We start from the raw sequence: 17,294 nt of genomic DNA, 5'->3' as shown, positions 1-17,294 counted from the left end.
TTTTGAGAAATGTCTATTGAAACATTTTTTTCCATTTTAAATCAGATTATTAGAATTTTTCTATGGAGTTTTTTTGATGTCCTCGTGTATTGTGGTTATTAATGCTGTGCCACATAGTAGTTTGCAAATATTTTTTCTTATTCTGTGAGTTGTCCCTTCACTTTTTTGACTGCTTCATTTGCTGTGCAGAAGTTTTTAAACTTTATATGATCCCATTTGTCCACATTTGCTTTGGTTGCCTGTGCTTGTGAAGTATTACTCAATAAATTTTTCCCTAGACCAATGTACTGGAGAGTTTCCTCAATGTTTTCTGTTAGTAATTTCATAGTTTGAGGTATTAGACTTAAGTCTTTAACCCATTTTGATTTGATTTTTGTATAAGGCAAGAGATAGGGATCAAGTTTCATTCTTCTGTATATGGATATCCAGTTTCCCCAGAACCATTTATTGAAGAGAGTGTCTTTTCCTGCAGTGTATTCCTGGCATCTTTATTGAAAATGAGTTCACTGTAGCTATGTGGATTTGTTTCTGGGCTCTCTGTTCCACTGGTCTATCTGTTTGTTTTTATGACACTACCATGCTTTTTTGGTTACTGTACCTCTGTAGTATAATTTGAAGTCAGGTAATGTTATTCCTCGAGTTTTGTTCCTTTTGCTCAGGATGGCTTTGGCTATTCTGGGACTTTGTGATTCTACATAAACTTTAGAATTGTTTTTCATATTCCTGTGAAGAATGTCATTGGCATACTCATAGGGATTGCATTAATCTGTAGACTGCTTTGGGTAGTATGGATGTTGTAACAACATTAATTCTTCCAATCCATGAACATGAAATATCTTTTCATTTTTGTGTCTTTTCAATTTTTTCATTAGTGTTTTATAGTGTTCATTGCCGAGATCTTTTACTTCTTTGGTTAATTCCTATGTATTTAATTTTATTTGTATCTATTATTAATGGGATTGCTTTATTGATATCTTTTTCAGATGGTTCATTGCTGGCATATAGAAATGCCATATACCCATTAACAAGCCTCCACATGTAATCTAAATCTGGATCTAAAACAAAATTATAGGAAAAAACATACAGTGTAATTTTATTTATAAATATTCAAAACAACATAAAACAATACAATTTTAAAGATGCATATATTTATGAAAGGCTATAAAGAAAAGCAACAAAATGAATTAAACATTTCAAGATAGTTGTTCCTTCTGTAAGGAAGGGAGAGCCAAGCGATTAGGGAAGGATATGAAAAGAGTTTCCAGTTTTAGTAATATTTATTTCTTAATCTGGGTGGTGAGAACTCTGGTGCTAGTTTTATTATATTATTATCATTACTACTAGTACATGCATATTATATACTTCATATATATTACACATTTAACAATTAAAAAGAAAAAAATATAGGTAAGAAGCATATTTCAGTATGAATTAAATATGTTATGAAGCACCAGTCAGACTTCCATAGTAACTGCATAATTACCAAAAACAAGAGCTACAAAGGCACTTTTGTATAGGTAATTTGATGAATATGGAGAATAAGATCTTTAAGTGTAACATACAGTTATGACAAAATCCTGTCAGGCTGGCCATATATTGGGCTTGTTTCTTGTATGTAAATAGGCCAATATTAATTGCCTAAGAAATATCTCAGGTGCTGTTACTCAAACTATCCCAAAGAATTTAATAAACTATTTACAAGAGGCTGGTAGTCCTGAAGGTCTTCAGTGGATAAGGTAGCATTTCTGTTGAGTCAGGCAGCACTATCTGAAGCTACTGTGTGGTCCCATCCCCAGGCTTTCTAACATTTCTTGTATTAAAGTTTCTGGGCTCACAGGCTGGGGACACCAAGGAACTTGATCTCACTTCAGTGTGCTTCAAGGCAGGGGTCTGTTGTTTTTCCCTTTTGGGCATTCAGTATTTTTAGTAAATTTTATTCAACTCCAAACCTGCTTTCTCATCTTCCCCTTTCTTAGGCTTTTTTTCTCCTATACCAACTGGGTTTGACACTACATCATATTCCTCTGATTGCCTTCATTCAACTTGGCCAGGTTTGGGCTGTGTCTGCTCAGAAATATAGAAGGGCAAAACCTACCTGTGGCTTTAAGGCCTAACTTGGTTCTGCCTCTCCAGGTCCCAGTGAAGGGCCACTTAAGTTACCTCTCCATTCTCATGATCCGAGTGCAGAGGTAACAAATTGAGATGCTTTTTTTCACTAAGAAAATAGATTTGCCCTCCACTTAATATTGTTCATCTAATGTCACACTAGTTTTTATAAGGTTCTTTCATTTTCTACATTATTTATCCATATTTTACTAGGGTGGTAGGGGAAAAGAAAAACAACCCCTTTCCTATCATGCATTTGCTTTCCCCAAGCAGAATGTGCAGAAACCAAGAACAGAAGTCAGAATTCAAATTGACCAGAACTATTCCAAGGCTTTCAGTGTCCCTGGGTATGTTGTCAGTTCCTCCCCTACAACTCAGTTCAAAAAGGACAGTTTATCATTAACAAAATTAGATCTGAAATAGAACCATCTAATTCTTCAGTAGTATTTCTCCCAATTCTGTTTCATTTCAGTATTCTTAGAAACCATGGATCATCCTGGAAACTAAAAGTTTTCAAATCCTTAGAGACTCATTTAACTATAGCTTTCATACTCAGAACTCCACCTGGTCAGATCTAATCTTTTATGCATCTTAAAGCAGGAGGTTAAAAAATGATTTTCTGGGCACGTAAGATATTTTTATCTCAATTGAATAATTTTGTTTTTCCATTTTGGAGGACTGATTGGTGCAAGTAGTGAGTCATACCTGACTATAGATCAAACATTAGATTTATTGTCTTTGACTCTCGTTAGCTTGCCCAAATCACAAAGCCTCAAGATTATAGCTGCCTATAAAGCACAAGATTTAAAGCACAAATATTTACAAGAAAGTTATACAAAGTTAAAAAAAAAATTGAACACTAAATCAGTTTCCTTGGCTACTTTTTATAGGGAGGTTAGCAAAGAAAGAACTTGTTCTCAACTTGACTATGATTTTGCCATTACCTACTCCCACATTAAAAATATATTGTAACTATTTAATTTATCTTGTATAGATTCTTCTATTTTAAAACATTCTAGAGATGCAGTCTGCTCATTGAGAGTTAAAATATTGCTCTGCTGTCACCCCTCCAACATCTACAATCTGGGCAATTATCCCATTTCTGCTTGGCATGTAGAACTGCCAGTCAAGGGCAGGCTCCAGGATCCTTGGGCTTCTGCCATTCCTAGTGATCCCATCCCAAGGGGCTCTGTCTCAGACACTAGCTTCTACAGTTTCAGTCTCGCTTTTCCTTGCCAGAATGTCTATTGATCTGGTGGTTTCCATATACAGTTCCTGTTGGAAAGTTTCAGGTGTCACTTTCACATTGTGTAGAGACTAGCGAAGCAACTAAGAAACTCAAAAAGTCAAGACTTTTTGCGTTTTAATTCTTTTTCAATTCACTGAGTCAAAATACCCAGTGGCTATGTTCCACTGAAGCAATTCTTCCTGCATCCGCAGACACAAAATTTCATAGTCCTGGGCCAAGAATGATCTGCTGCCACCCTAGCATTACAGAATCATCATCTACTGCAGTTTATCTAAAATTCTCTATATTAACCTTTAAATTAGGATCAAGGTCTTTTCATCGATGCCATAGCAGATATTAATCTGTGTGGTTATCATAACAGGACTGTGATGTGACTGATGTAAAAGACATGCCAAATGACACAGTAAAATTTTGTTATGCAAATGGTTTCACAAAGCAGAAGAAAACATAATGTGCCCCCAGGCAGAGGATTGGCTCCAGAATACCTCAGAAATAAATCTGGAAAGATGAGTAGGAGTTAGTGTAAAGCTAGTGGGAATAATGGTGCATATGACTTAAGTGAGTAGATGTATCAAAGCGTCCTTTAAGAGATAAGGTTGGTGGAGAACAAGTGGTAACTTCTATTTTTAATATGTTGTTTAAGTGTCTTCTTACACCAATTGAAACTGGTTGCTCCCTAGGCCTGCTGTGTTGCCGTTCTGCTGGAAATACCCCATCCTCACCTCTGTTCTCTGTTAGGATCACTGCTTTCTGTACCCCACTATGTTCTTTTTACTTGATTTATTCCCTTCATCTCGGGGCATATATTCTTAAGAAGCTTCTTAAAACATAGTGAATAGACAGTACATAATCTGAAACCTTTTGATAGTTGAAATGATATTTCAAATATAGAAAGATACTTGAAAACGTCTTTATTCTATCGTCATATTTGATAGATTGGGGGCAGACATATATTCAAGTATCATCTGTTATCTGAACTCTTACTACTCAATTTGAAGAACAGAATAGATTCTGAAAAAAATGTTTATGAAACATTTTCTATTTTCCAAATGCTATGAACCAAATATATTTGAAGAACAAGGGATATTTATAATTATATGGTGGATGTCAACTCTTCCTCAGTGTATTGAGGCAACCTATGCACTGTCTTCTTGCCTCCGGTGCTGCTTTTGAGTCCAATGCCATCCTGATTTTCAGGTGTTTATAGTTTCATCCACTTATTTATTGCTAATTTTCTCAACAGACAAATGATGAAATGTCAACAAAGCATATGTTTGCTTCTTGCTCACATGTCTGATGCAGTTCAATAGAAGCTTGCCTCCATCTGATTGATGACCTAGGAATCTAGGCTCTATTTTGTAATACTGCCATCTCAACATGTGGCTTTTAAGGTCATTTTGACTGAGGAAGGAAGATGTAGAAAAGATTCACTGACTCCTACCTGCTTTGACACAGGTATGTCACTTCTGTTCATGGTACTTGCTAAAAAATGCAAGTTTCTGGATCCAGGGTTTCTGGTTCTTGACCATATTGATATTTGGGCTTAGATATTGCTTTGCTGTGGGGACTGTCCTGTACCTTGTGAGATATTTAGCAACAGCTCTGGCCTCTGCCCACTAGATGTCAGTAACATCCCCTACTATGATAAACGAAGCTTTTTCTATTGACAAGGTCCCTTGAGAGACAAAATTACCCATGGTTGAGAACCACTACTCCAACATAATTGCAAGGAAGTCTTCCAGGAAAGTGAAGAAACACATGAAATGTTCTATGATTGCTAATGTTCTCTGTCTCAGGAAGTTTCAAGTTTCCTTTTTCCTAGTTTTTCCATGTTCACAATGAAATGTGTGGAGACAGATTTCCATGATGGCACCAGTAATCCCTGCGTCCTGGAACTCATGCCCTGGTGTAGGTCCTTTCCCCTGAGTATGGGCTGGCCTAAGGACTTGCTTCTAACCTGTTTGTTAGAAGACTATAGACTATGACAAAGATGATAGTATAGTGTTTCTATAATTGTGACTTGTCTTATTAGCTAACTGGTTTTCCTTCTTGGCTTTTATGCTGTGATCAATTGAGTTGCCATAATGGAGAAGCCTACAAGCAATGGAATGAGGATGGACTTTGGCTAACAGCTAGAGAGGTGCTGAGGTTCTCAGTCTAACGGTTTACAAATAACTAAATTTATAACTAAATAAATAACTATCCCAGTTTTACTGGGATGGTCCTCATTTTTCCTCCATGTTTGAAAGATATTTTTACTAGATATACTGTATTAGAGTAAAAGGGTATCAGTAGCTTTTTTTTTCCTTTAGCACTTTAAACATGTCATGCCACTCTCTCCTGGGCTTAAGGTTTCCACTGAGAAGTCTGTTGCCAGATGTATTGGAGCTCCATTGTATGTTGTTTCTTCTCTCTTCCTGCTTTTAGGATACTTTCATTATTCTTGACCTTCAGGAGTTTGGTTATTAAATGCCTCGAGGGAGTCTCTTTGGGTTAAATTTCTTGCTGTTATATTGCCTTCTTTTAATTGAATGCTGATATCTTCTCTAGGTTTGGGAAGTTCTGTGATATAACTCTTTGAATATACTTTCTACCCCTATCTCTTTCTCTACTTTCTGTTTAAGGCCAATAACTCTTAGATTTCCCCTTTTGAGGTTATTTCCTACATCTTGTAGGTGTGCTTCATTTTCTTTTATTCTTTTGTATCCTCTCATCACTGATTTTCAAATAGTCTGTTTTCAAGCTCACTAATTCTTCCTTCTGCTTGATCAATTCTGTTATTAAGAGACTCTGATGCATTCTTCAGTATGTGAATTGAATTGATCAAGTTCAGTATTTCTGCTTGATTAAAAAAAATAATTTGAATCTGTTTGTTAAACGTATCTGATAGAATTCTGAATTCCTTCTCTCTGTTATCTTGAATTTCTTTGAGTTCCTCAGCACAGTTATTTTTAATTCTCCGTCTGAAAGGTCACATATCTCTGTTTCTTCAGAATTTGTCCTTAGTAACTTATTTAAGTTTGCTTGCTAAAGTCACAGTTTCCTGAATGATCTCGATGCTTGTAGATGTTCACTGGTGTCTGGGAATTGGAAAGTTGGGTATTTAATGTATTCTTCACAGTCTGGGCTTTCTTGTGGTCATCCTTCTGGAGAAGGCTTTCCAGGTATTCAAAGGGATTTGAATCCCAAGCCCAATAGCACTGTGATTTTTCTAGATCTGTAAAAGTACCTCCTTGATTGTCTTGGATAAGATCCAGATGACCTCTGGATTACCAGGCATGATTATCTTCTCCTTACTTTCTTCCAAACAAATGGAGGCTCTCTCTCTGTGCTAAGGCGCCTGGAACCAGGGGTGTGGTAATATAAGCACCCTTGTGTTCACCACCACTGGGACTATGCTGGGTCAACCTGATGCCAGCACAGCACTGGGTCCCACCCAAGGTATACTGTAACCACTGCCTGACTACCACCTATGTTCATTCAAGGCCCAAGGGCTCTATGATCAGCAAGTGGTAATGCCAGCAAGGTTTGTGTCCTTCCCTTCAGGACATTGTGCTCCCCCAGCTCCTGGGAAGGTCTAGAGATGCTCTCTGGAAGCCAGAGATTGGAGGAAAAAACCTTAGAAGTTTACCGATGTTCTATTTCACTGTAGCCAAGCTGGCACTCAGACTACAATGCAAAGCCTTTCATGTTCTTTCCTTCTTTCCACAGGCTGAGGAGCCTCTCCTTATGGCAACTACTACCACTGGCCCACGGGGAATTGTGCCAGGCCACCACTGATGTTGATGTAAAGACCAAGGCTCTTCAGTCAGCTTGTGGTGAATTCTTCCAGGCCTCGGACTCATCTCTCAGTGCAGTGGGCTCCCCTCTGGCCCAGGACAAGTCCATAAATGCTGTACAATAGCCTAGGTCTGGACCTGGGGACACCAAGAGCCTGCTTGTTACTCTACTCCACTGTTGCCAAGCTGGTACCCAAGGTGCAAGACAAAGTCCTCATCACCTTTCCCTCTGCTTTTCTCAAATAGGAGTCTTTCAGCATAGCCACCATAGCTGGGAATACTCTGGGTCACATCTGAAGTCAACTTATCTCAAAGCCAACAGCCTATGGCGTACTACCTGGATATCACTATTGGTTACTCAGGCCCCAACGGCTCTTTAATAAGCAGGTGATTTTTTAAAAAATTTATTTATTATTATTATTATACTTTAAGTTCTAGGGTACATGTGCATAACGTGCAGGTTTGTTACATATGTATACTTGTGCCATGTTGGTGTGCTGCACCCATCAACTCTTCAGCACCCAACAACTCGTCATTTACATCAGGTGTAACTCCCAATGCAATCCCTCCCCCCTCCCCCCTCCCCATGATAGGCCCCAGTGTGTGATGTTCCCCTTCCTGAGTCCAAGTGATCTCATTGTTCAGTTCCCACCTATGAGTGAGAACATGCGGTGTTTGGTTTTCTGTTCTTGTGATAGTTTGCTAAGAATGATGGTTTCCAGCTGCATCCATGTCCCTACAAAGGACACAAACTCATCCTTTTTGATGGCTGCATAGTATTCCATGGTGTATATGTGCCACATTTTCTTAATCTAGTCTGTCACTGATGGACATTTGGGTTGATTCCAAGTCTTTGCTATTGTGAATAGTGCCGCAATAAACATATGTGTGCATGTGTCTTTATAGCAGCATGATTTATAATCCTTTGGGTATATACCCAGTAATGGGATGGCTGGGTCATATGGTACATCTAGTTCTAGATCCTTGAGGAATCGCCATACTGTTTTCCATAATGGTTGAACTAGTTTACAATCCCACCAACAGTATAAAAGTGTTCCTATTTCTCCACATCCTCTCCAGCACCTGTTGTTTCCTGACTTTTTAATGATCGCCATTCTAACTGGTGTGAGATGGTATCTCATTGTGGTTTTGATTTGCTTCAAACTATACTACAAGGCTACAGTAACCAAAACAGCATGGTACTGGTACCAAAACAGAGATATAGACCAATGGAACAGAACAGAGTCCTCAGAAATAATACCACACATCTACAGCCATCTGATCTTTGACAAACCTGAGAGAAACAAGAAATGGGGAAAGGATTCCCTATTTAATAAATGGTGCTGGGAAAATTGGCTAGCCATAAGTAGAAAGCTGAAACTGGATCCTTTCCTTACTCCTTATACGAAAATTAATTCAAGATGGATTAGAGACTTAAATGTTAGACCTAATACCATAAAAACCCTAGAGGAAAACCTAGGTAGTACCATTCAGGACATAGGCATGGGCAAAGACTTCATGTCTAAAACACCAAAAGCAACGGCAGCAAAAGCCAAAATTGACAAATGGGATCTAATTAAACTAAAGAGCTTCTGCACAGCAAAAGAAACTACCATCAGAATGAACAGGCAACCTACAGAATGGGAGAAAATTTTTGCAATCTACTCATCTGACAAAGGGCTAATATCCAGAACCTACAAAGAACTCAAACAAATTTACAAGAAAAAAACAAACAACCCCATCAAAAAGTGGGCAAAGGATATGAACAGACATTTCTCAAAAGAAGACATTCATACAGCCAACAGACACATGAAAAAATGCTCATCATCACTGGCCATCAGAGAAATAAGCAGGTGATTAATCCTGCTAGGACTGGGTCCTTCCCTTTAAGACAGTGGAGTCACTTTTGGCCAAGGATGTGTGTAGAAATGTCATCATGGGCTAGGGCCTCAAATGGGAGTCTCATGACTCTGCCCAGTACCCTGTGCTACTGTGGCTGAGCTGGTATGGAAGATGCAAGACAAATTCCTCTTTACATATTGCTCTCTTCTCCTTAAACGGAAGGAAGGAATTGTTTTTGTTACTGAGAGACATGCTGCCTGGGGTTGGGAAAGGGGTGATGCAAGCACTCCCTTAGTTGCCCTGGCTGGTATCTCCCTAGGTCATGTGCCGCCCTAGTTCACTGGCTCTGAGCCTAGCCCAGAACTAGGAGATACCTAGGAATTGCAGTCCTTGTGTCCTAGGCTATCTTTCAAGTTTACCTAGAACTCTAGAGCACTTCAGCCCCTGATGGCAAGGTTTCTTACTTCTGAGATGGGTGATTTCCCTCTAGCTAGGGCTGATCCAAATTCTCCTTCCATGTGTGGGTGCTGGCTGAGCATGACTTTGCTCTCCACTGTGACAGGGCTGCACTGAATTCAACGTAAAGTCCCCCAGTCACTGAGTTCTCCCTCCCACAAGTGTACAGACTCTGTACCATGTAGCCACAGCTAGGGGGTTGGGGAGGGATGGTGTCAGCAATTCAAGACTGTCTCTCCTGCCTTCTTCAATGCCTCTTTCAGTGATATGAATTTAAAACCAAGTACTATGATTGTTCACCTGGTTTTTGGTTCTTGTGATGATGCTTTTCTGTGACAGTTATTTAAATTTGGTGTTCCTGTGGGGGAGAGTGAACAGTGTAGGCTTCTATTCTGCCATCGTGCTCCACCCCTTAAATGTTGTTTTTAGTTGCCACATTGTGTGGTCATTTGTTACATAGCACTGGATAACTAATATGAAGTGCCTTATAGTTGGTCTTTTAAAATTTATTTTTGAGCACAATTTGAACCATTTAAATGTGTAAATTTGCATTTAGTTCTTCAAATTAGAAATAAATTAATTGATAAGTAAGCCTCTTTTGCTTCTTTATTTTTTTCTGAAATTCCCTTAATTCTAATGTAGATGTCTGGACTATACTTCTCATTTTGTTATCTTCTTGTTCCCATTTTCCTCCACTTTGTCTTTATTTTACTTCCTGGGAAATTTCTTCAATTTTATCTTCTAAATCTTCTGTTGAATTTTCAACTTCCACTATTGTGTTTTTTAATGTCTAGGAACTCTTTCTTTCTTATTCATATGCTATTCTTTTCTATAGCCTTCATTTTTCATTGATGAAAATTTTTTCATTTATTTCTTAGAGAATAATAATTTTAGAGTTTTTTGGACACTTTTTCTGTCCTTCTGCACTGTTTCAAATTTTTCTGATTGCCTTCTGCATTTTATTTATTTGGATCCCTGTCTATTATGTTGGAGTCTTTTGTTTTTCAAATATTTGATGAGTCTTATCTCTTCATTAATATTTTAACAGCTTTGTTAAGGTCTAATTAACATAATAAATTACATATGTTTAAAACATATAACTTAATATTTATGACATATATATGCCTATGAAACCATCATTATATTCAAGGAAATGAACATAATCATCACATTCCCCACAACCCCACCAAATTTTCCTCACGCTCCTTTTCCCAGTTATTTATGTTTAAGAACAAAATAATACAAAGTCGATTGGAGTCTATGGGTTTCTGGAGCATGTTGAATAATGTCCTTCATCATGGAGTGGCTGGGTAGTGATTATATTAGTTATATATTGCTACATAATAAATTACCCCATAATTAACAACTTAAAACAACAAACGTTTACCATTTCAGTTTTTTTGGGCATGGTCTCTGGCACAGGGTCTCTCAAAAGGTTGAAATCAGGGTGTTGTCAGAGGCTTCAGACATATCAAAGTTCAACTGTGGGAACAGTTACTTACAAGCTAATTCACATGATTATTGACAGGCCTCATGTTTTTGCTGGCTGGTGATCAAATACATCAGTTTTTTGCTATTTGAGCTTCTCATCAGAGCAGTTCAACATGACAACTGGTTTCTTTCAGAGTGAGTGAATGAGAAAGTCAAAGAAGGTCCCTAAGAGAGAAGCTACAATCTTTTTGCAACCTGGCTTTGGAAGTGGTATCTCATCACTTCTGCCATATTCTATTCAGTAGAAATGAATCACTAAGTTCAGGCCACATTCAAAGAAAGAGATTACACAGGGGCAGAGATATCAGAGGCTAGGATCATTGGAGGCCATCTTAGAGGCTGCCTACCATAGGGGCGAAGCCATTTCCTTGGAAGAACTCTCTATTGTCAGCATCTATAGGCCTTTTTTCTTGTCTGGAACAAAGACATCAGACAATCTCCTGCCCGGAATGTGTCACTGGCCTCTGACCTTTAAGGAGAGGAGGGCAGGAGTGAATGTGGAAGTGACAGAAACACAGAGTAGGGGCTCTGAATCTGACTGATCAATATGAAGTCTTTACCTTCATTCAGTGCAACATCCTTGCTGTCTTTGAAGGCTTTTAAGCAGTAAAATGAAATGATCAGAATTCTGCTTCAAAATTATTGTTCTGACAGCTGTGCAGATTGAACAAGAAATACTTAGAGATATGGGACCATTTCTGGATCTACTGGAATAGAATGGTGGCAGCAATTATGAAAGACTGGAAGAGTTGCCTTACCAGAGAAGCAATTGCTTGCCATAGCAACTATACAGATTTGGGGTTGGGGAAACAGGGTTATATAAGAGACCATGTTCTTTTTCCTCTGTTTTCAGCCTCTCAGTGACTCCACTGTTGCTAGTTAGAAGATATAATAATATAAGACTTTAGGTTTCAGTCTAAACCACTAAGAATTCCTAAATGTTAATATACCACCACTGTTTTATTCCAGAAGTTCTTAACTATGAAGTTTTGACAGGCTGACATATTTCCATAATTGTGAGGTACATTAGAAGTTATTTATTGCTAATAATAGATAGGAACAAAATCTGGAAAATATTCATTCTTTTGAAATCTGCTATGTTGGGTTTGTGGTATCCCCATAATAGCACTCTCATTCTCATTCATTTTAATATGGTTGAGGATCCTGAAAAAATTCCGGGTATAACTCAGAATCTCTATTTTCTATGTGGTGATCTTTAGTAACCTATGAGTCAGTGGAGCGAGAGTTAAAAATGGAATTAAGGACCCTCGTGCTCTTTAAATAAAAATAGGTGAAAATGCTCATATGAAAGCAGGCAGGCCTCCCTCTGTAACTGTGCTCCCAAGGTGACGCAGGCACCAGCAACATAGGTACTACTTTTGCCATATATATATATACACACACACACACATATACATATATGTATATATTTATAACTAGCTTTTGCAGGTCATGCAAAATAATTTTAAAAGGATATAGGAGAAAGTTGATTGGTAGACATTATATTGCCTCTTAAAACAAATGAATTTCTACTGAGGGGAAGAGGGGATAGAAACCCATCTCCTTATATTTCAGCACAGCCACATTGCATAAAAGTCTATCAGAGACTAGGAATCAGGTTAGGCACTGTGGTTATAACTGTGCCACCTAGCTGCAGATCTGAGTAGGGCCTAAACTAGTGCACAAACGTAGAGAGAGGGACACGAGCACAATTTGTAAATCTTATCTGTTGACAAATGCCAGTCCTATATAGAGACATTTTTAATACATGGTAAGTAGAAGAAAACCTATAAATAACCTCTAAATTATTGCAAGGAAAGAAGAATGATACATCATTCCATATATCCAGAATAAAATAAACTTTTAAAAATTATTTGCTGCAGAAACTGGAAAGAAGGTACAGAAAATTACTTGGTATACACAAAAGAATGTATGTTATAATATTTATAAAATAGGGGCTGAAAGTCTCAAGAATAGAAAAGTCAGGGGAAAAAAGATTTGAAATGAAGAAGGATGGCAGAAGCAAAAGTATCGTAGTAAAAGCAGTTAAAGACAAACAGAAAAGACATTATAAAACATAAATCAGTGACATGGATTACCAATTCAAGATAATTTCCAAAGTTCAGAGGAAATTGTAAAGTGAAAATGAAGAAAGAAGAGATTAAAATTGAATAAAAATATGTTATTCAACCCAATAATTATGAATTAACAAACCCTCAAAAATTGTAATTGAAGAAGTATTCAAAGATGACCACAGGAAACTTATAGAGCTGAAAAATGACTTAAATATGTATATTGAAATGACTTACTATACTAGTGCAAAAACTGAATTCTAAAGAAAAAAATAAACTATGAAAACAAAAGCGATATGCTACAAATATTGGGACAGAAAAATGAGCAAATATTAGTAAATATTAGTTTACTTAAATAAAGAGAAGTAAAATCTGCCTTAGATCTCTCCCTTGCAGTATAAAATCACGAAAGAATTAATTTTTGCTCCCAAGAAATTTTATATTTTCGAGAACTTAGAATAAATTACCCTCCTTATACTTCGCATAAAGTACTTAAACTAAGAGATTAAGAATGGAGGTAACTCAAAGTTTAATAGTACTTTTAACCAAAAAAGAGAATAAGAAAGAGTAATACTAGTGGCAGAAAGCCATTAGACCTAAGCCCTTTGAGAGCAACAATCTGTCATGCAGTTCCAGAAACTAACATCTAGCCAATAGTTCTACAAAGACTAGCAGTGAACACTCAATTACATTAAACATAAATTTGACTCTAGATGATTATTTTAAATTTGGTTACAAAATTGAATAACAACAGAATGTTGCTTAAAGAGAAAATAATAAATGCTTAAGATAAATTAATAATATTAATATGGGTCTTAACATATACATTATAGTTTTAAAATGTGAGAAGACGAAGTGAAAAAGAAGTAAAAATGTAATACATTCCCCCTCTCACATGGAATGAGGAAAGTATCAAAAGGAGGAAGGGATGCAAAATATATATTTTATTACTGACTTTTGAAAACTTTTGATATACAAGGGTTTTTCTGAGAAATCTGAATATGATCATTATAAGAATTAAAAACAGGATATATGACTTCCAAATCATTGGGGTACATCAAAAGAAGAAAAACATATTTTAAGTAGAGAAAATACACAGTAAAAACAAGACAATACAAAACAAAAAGATAGAAAGTGTGACTAAAAGTGTTATGAAGTCCATAGAAGGCAAAGGGAAAACTAAAGTAAAATTAAAGCAAATCAAAGTGATATTATGTAGCTTACATGAGTCTGTTGAAACAAAATGATATTAATAAAGAAAGGAAATTAAAATGGTTGTTAGGAAACTCAAAAAATTAAACTATCAAGAGTTGCAACTCTATTTTCAGACAAAGTAGAATTTAAGGCAAAATCATCAAACAGTTCAAAGAGGGTAATTTTATATTGAAAAATGGTATATTTTAATAAATGATATATTCTTCATTGACTTTTTAAAATACACACCTAGAATGACATGAAGGAAATATGCCAAGTTTAACAATGATGTTAAGATGGATTACAGACAATGTGTACTTTCATGGTACATGCTGTTACATATTCACACCCATAACGATTCAGAAAGAAAAAAGGTGAATGAATGAAAGAAAACCATCTATAAAATAAATGAAACATATACCATAATTCTGAAATAAAATGGTTGCTTTTTAGCCCTTAAAGTTTCTGTATCACCTGTCCAATCATCCCTTTAAAGAATTCCTTCTCTATTTGCTGAGACTTTTTTTTTCCAGTATATTTGTTCTTGTAATTATGTGGATTTAATTACTACCTTTCTCTAGGAGGTTTTTATTTCTTCTTTACCCTGATTCTACCTTCACAATTACTTTCTGGACATCTCTACACAAATGTCTTAGTGACACCAAAAACTCAGTGTATCTAAAACTGAAGTAATTTGGTTTCATTAGTCATTAATTAAATGAATAACTATGGAGCACCTACGAATAACTATGGAGTATACTCGGCTCTGTATTAGATTGTGTATCTACAAAGCAGATTCCTACCTTCCAAAAGCTAAGAATCTAATGGTTTCTTCTAAAATGTGTTCTTTTTCTTTGTTCCCTATTTTGATAAAAGTACTATGAACCTCTGAATTACCAAGGCTCAACATCTCTGGCATTTATTTATTTATCATGATTATTGATACAACTTGGCTCTGTGTCCCCACTCAAATCTCATGTTAAATTGTAACTCCCAATGTTGGGTAAGGGACCTGGAGGGAGGTAATTGGATCACGGGGCATATTTCCCCCTTGTGGTTCTTGTGATAGTGAGTTCTCATGAAATCTGATGGTTAAAAATGTGTGGCACTTCCCTCTGCTTTCTCTCTCCTGCTGTCATGTGGAAAACGTGCTTGCTTCCCCTTCACCCTTCCACCATAATTGTAAGTTTCCTGAGGCATCACAGCCATACTTCCTTTACAGTCTGTAGAACTGTGAATCAATTAATCCTCTTTTCTTGATAAAATACCCAGTCTCAGGTAGTTCTTTATAGCAGTATGAGAATGGACTAATGCAATTATTTTTTAGCTTTTCCCTGTCTCTTACTTTTCACATCCAAATAGCTGCCTGGAGCTGTGTTTTCAGATTTTACCTGCTTGTTTCTTTTCTTTTCTTTTCTTTTCTTTTCTTTTCTTTTCATCTCTACTACCTACTGTCCAAGTTTCATCTCTCTCACCTGTACTTTTGAAATATAACCTCCTAAATTATCTCATTATCTTCAAATCTCCATTTTTTTCATCTTATTAACTATTGCCAGTTAATTCATGCCAAAATAGAGCCCCTGGATTCACTCTTCCTGTTGTAGGTTTAGCATGAATGCAGGTAAACTGTGGAAATTAATGAAAATATTTAACAACTGAATGACATGAATCAAAACAGGTGTCAGGTAGATTCTAATGAATCAGAACAGACGCTGGATGTAAACAGCCACATACAACTGTACCAGTGCTTTCCAGCACTCCTGGATGTACCCATCCCACAGTTAGATATGTTCTTGGAGCAGAGATCGCAATGTGTTCATCAGAATCTCTATTGTGTCTTTCCTGGACACAAAGCTGGGACACTTTTCTAGTTCTACTAGTTCTCATCAAAGGAATAAGTGTGAAACTTCTAAGTTAATTAGGCATGTATGCCTCACCCAGGGAAAATACTTGGAAGGCCAAGAGGACAGTGGAACTACTCTAGGCCTTCCAAGAGGACAGTGGAGCTACTGTCCTCTAGGCCTTCCAAGGAAAGATCCTGGGTCACTAAGAAAAGAACCTGGGTCACTAAATGACCACATGGTAGGTCATCTCAGAAGGAACACCACATTTGGCTGTGATGGAACACAAAATAAATGCTTATTGTATCAAGCCACTGCTAGTTCAGGACTTACTTGTTTCTGGAGCTACTATTACCTTGATATATCATCTTCCCTGTTTCCCCAGCACCCTGTATCCATCTGTATTACAGAAGCAGTTGGCATATAATTCGTATGCTTTTTGTTTGTGCATCTATCTCTTTCTTTAAACCCCAAATTCCTTGGGAGCAAGAATATTTTATTTTATCTCCAGAACCTAGCATATATGCCTGAAATTAAATACTCCCTGAAAATATGCCTTTTAGATGTTGCTGTTTTTAATGAATCCCGTTATTCTAGGAAATATTTCAACAGCTCTAAAACTTCGATGCCATCTCTTTGCTAAAGAAAGAAAAGCTCAAAGTCTTAGGTTGGTTTGCAAGAGTCATCATTGTCCTGTGAGTCTTCCTATTTCACTTCAACTTTTACATTTAATGCCTTAATCTTCTAGTCATTGTTTTTAAAACATTTCCAAAATCTTTTGCTTTAATGATTTTGTTTATACTATTCTTTTTAATAGAAGGATTTTTTTTTTTTTTTTTTTTTGAGACGGGGTCTTGCTCTGTCGTCCAGGCTGGAGTGCAGTGGCACTATCTCGGCTCACTGCAAGCTCCATCTCCCGAGTTCATGCCATTCTCCTGCTTCAGCCTCCCGAGTAGCTGGGACAACAGTAGCCCGCCACCACGCCCGGCTGATTTTTTGTATTTTTAGTATAGACGGGGTTTCACTGTGTTGGCCAGGATGGTCTCAATCTCCTGACCTTGTGATCCACCCGCCTCCGCCTCCCAAAGTGCTGGGATTACAGGCGTGAGCCACCGCGCCTGGCTAAAAGGATTTTTTTTAATGTTTTCATGTTCAAAACTTGTTCAAAACCTATTTTCCCCTTAAAGTTTAACTCAGTTGCCTTACTATCAATTAAACCTTTACTAATTTCTTCCAGCAAGAAGCTTTCTTTCTCTTCTAAAAA

At 37.0% G+C, this 17,294-nt stretch overlaps 1 protein-coding gene and 1 long non-coding RNA gene across 13 annotated transcripts in view; one reads left to right on the top strand and one right to left on the bottom strand.

Annotated features, from left to right (window-relative positions):
- The window catches only part of LOC105471108 (transmembrane protein 232), a 306,948-nt gene that overhangs the window by 19,397 nt on the left and 270,257 nt on the right, over window positions 1-17,294 (bottom strand). The gene's annotated exons all lie outside the window — the stretch shown is intronic.
- The window catches only part of LOC105471111 (uncharacterized), a 326,529-nt gene that overhangs the window by 245,251 nt on the left and 63,984 nt on the right, over window positions 1-17,294 (top strand). For both annotated transcript variants that reach the window (XR_011624804.1, XR_003015765.2), the window contains one exon: window positions 7,067-7,521. This is a non-coding gene — a long non-coding RNA (uncharacterized lncRNA). The remainder of the gene's footprint in view (window positions 1-7,066; window positions 7,522-17,294) is intronic.

This window comes from Macaca nemestrina, chromosome 6 (assembly GCF_043159975.1).
Source record: "Macaca nemestrina isolate mMacNem1 chromosome 6, mMacNem.hap1, whole genome shotgun sequence".
NCBI lineage: Eukaryota > Metazoa > Chordata > Mammalia > Primates > Cercopithecidae > Macaca > Macaca nemestrina.
The sequence above is the reverse complement of the archived record's forward strand: the minus strand, read 5'-3'. Positions and strand labels throughout refer to the sequence as shown.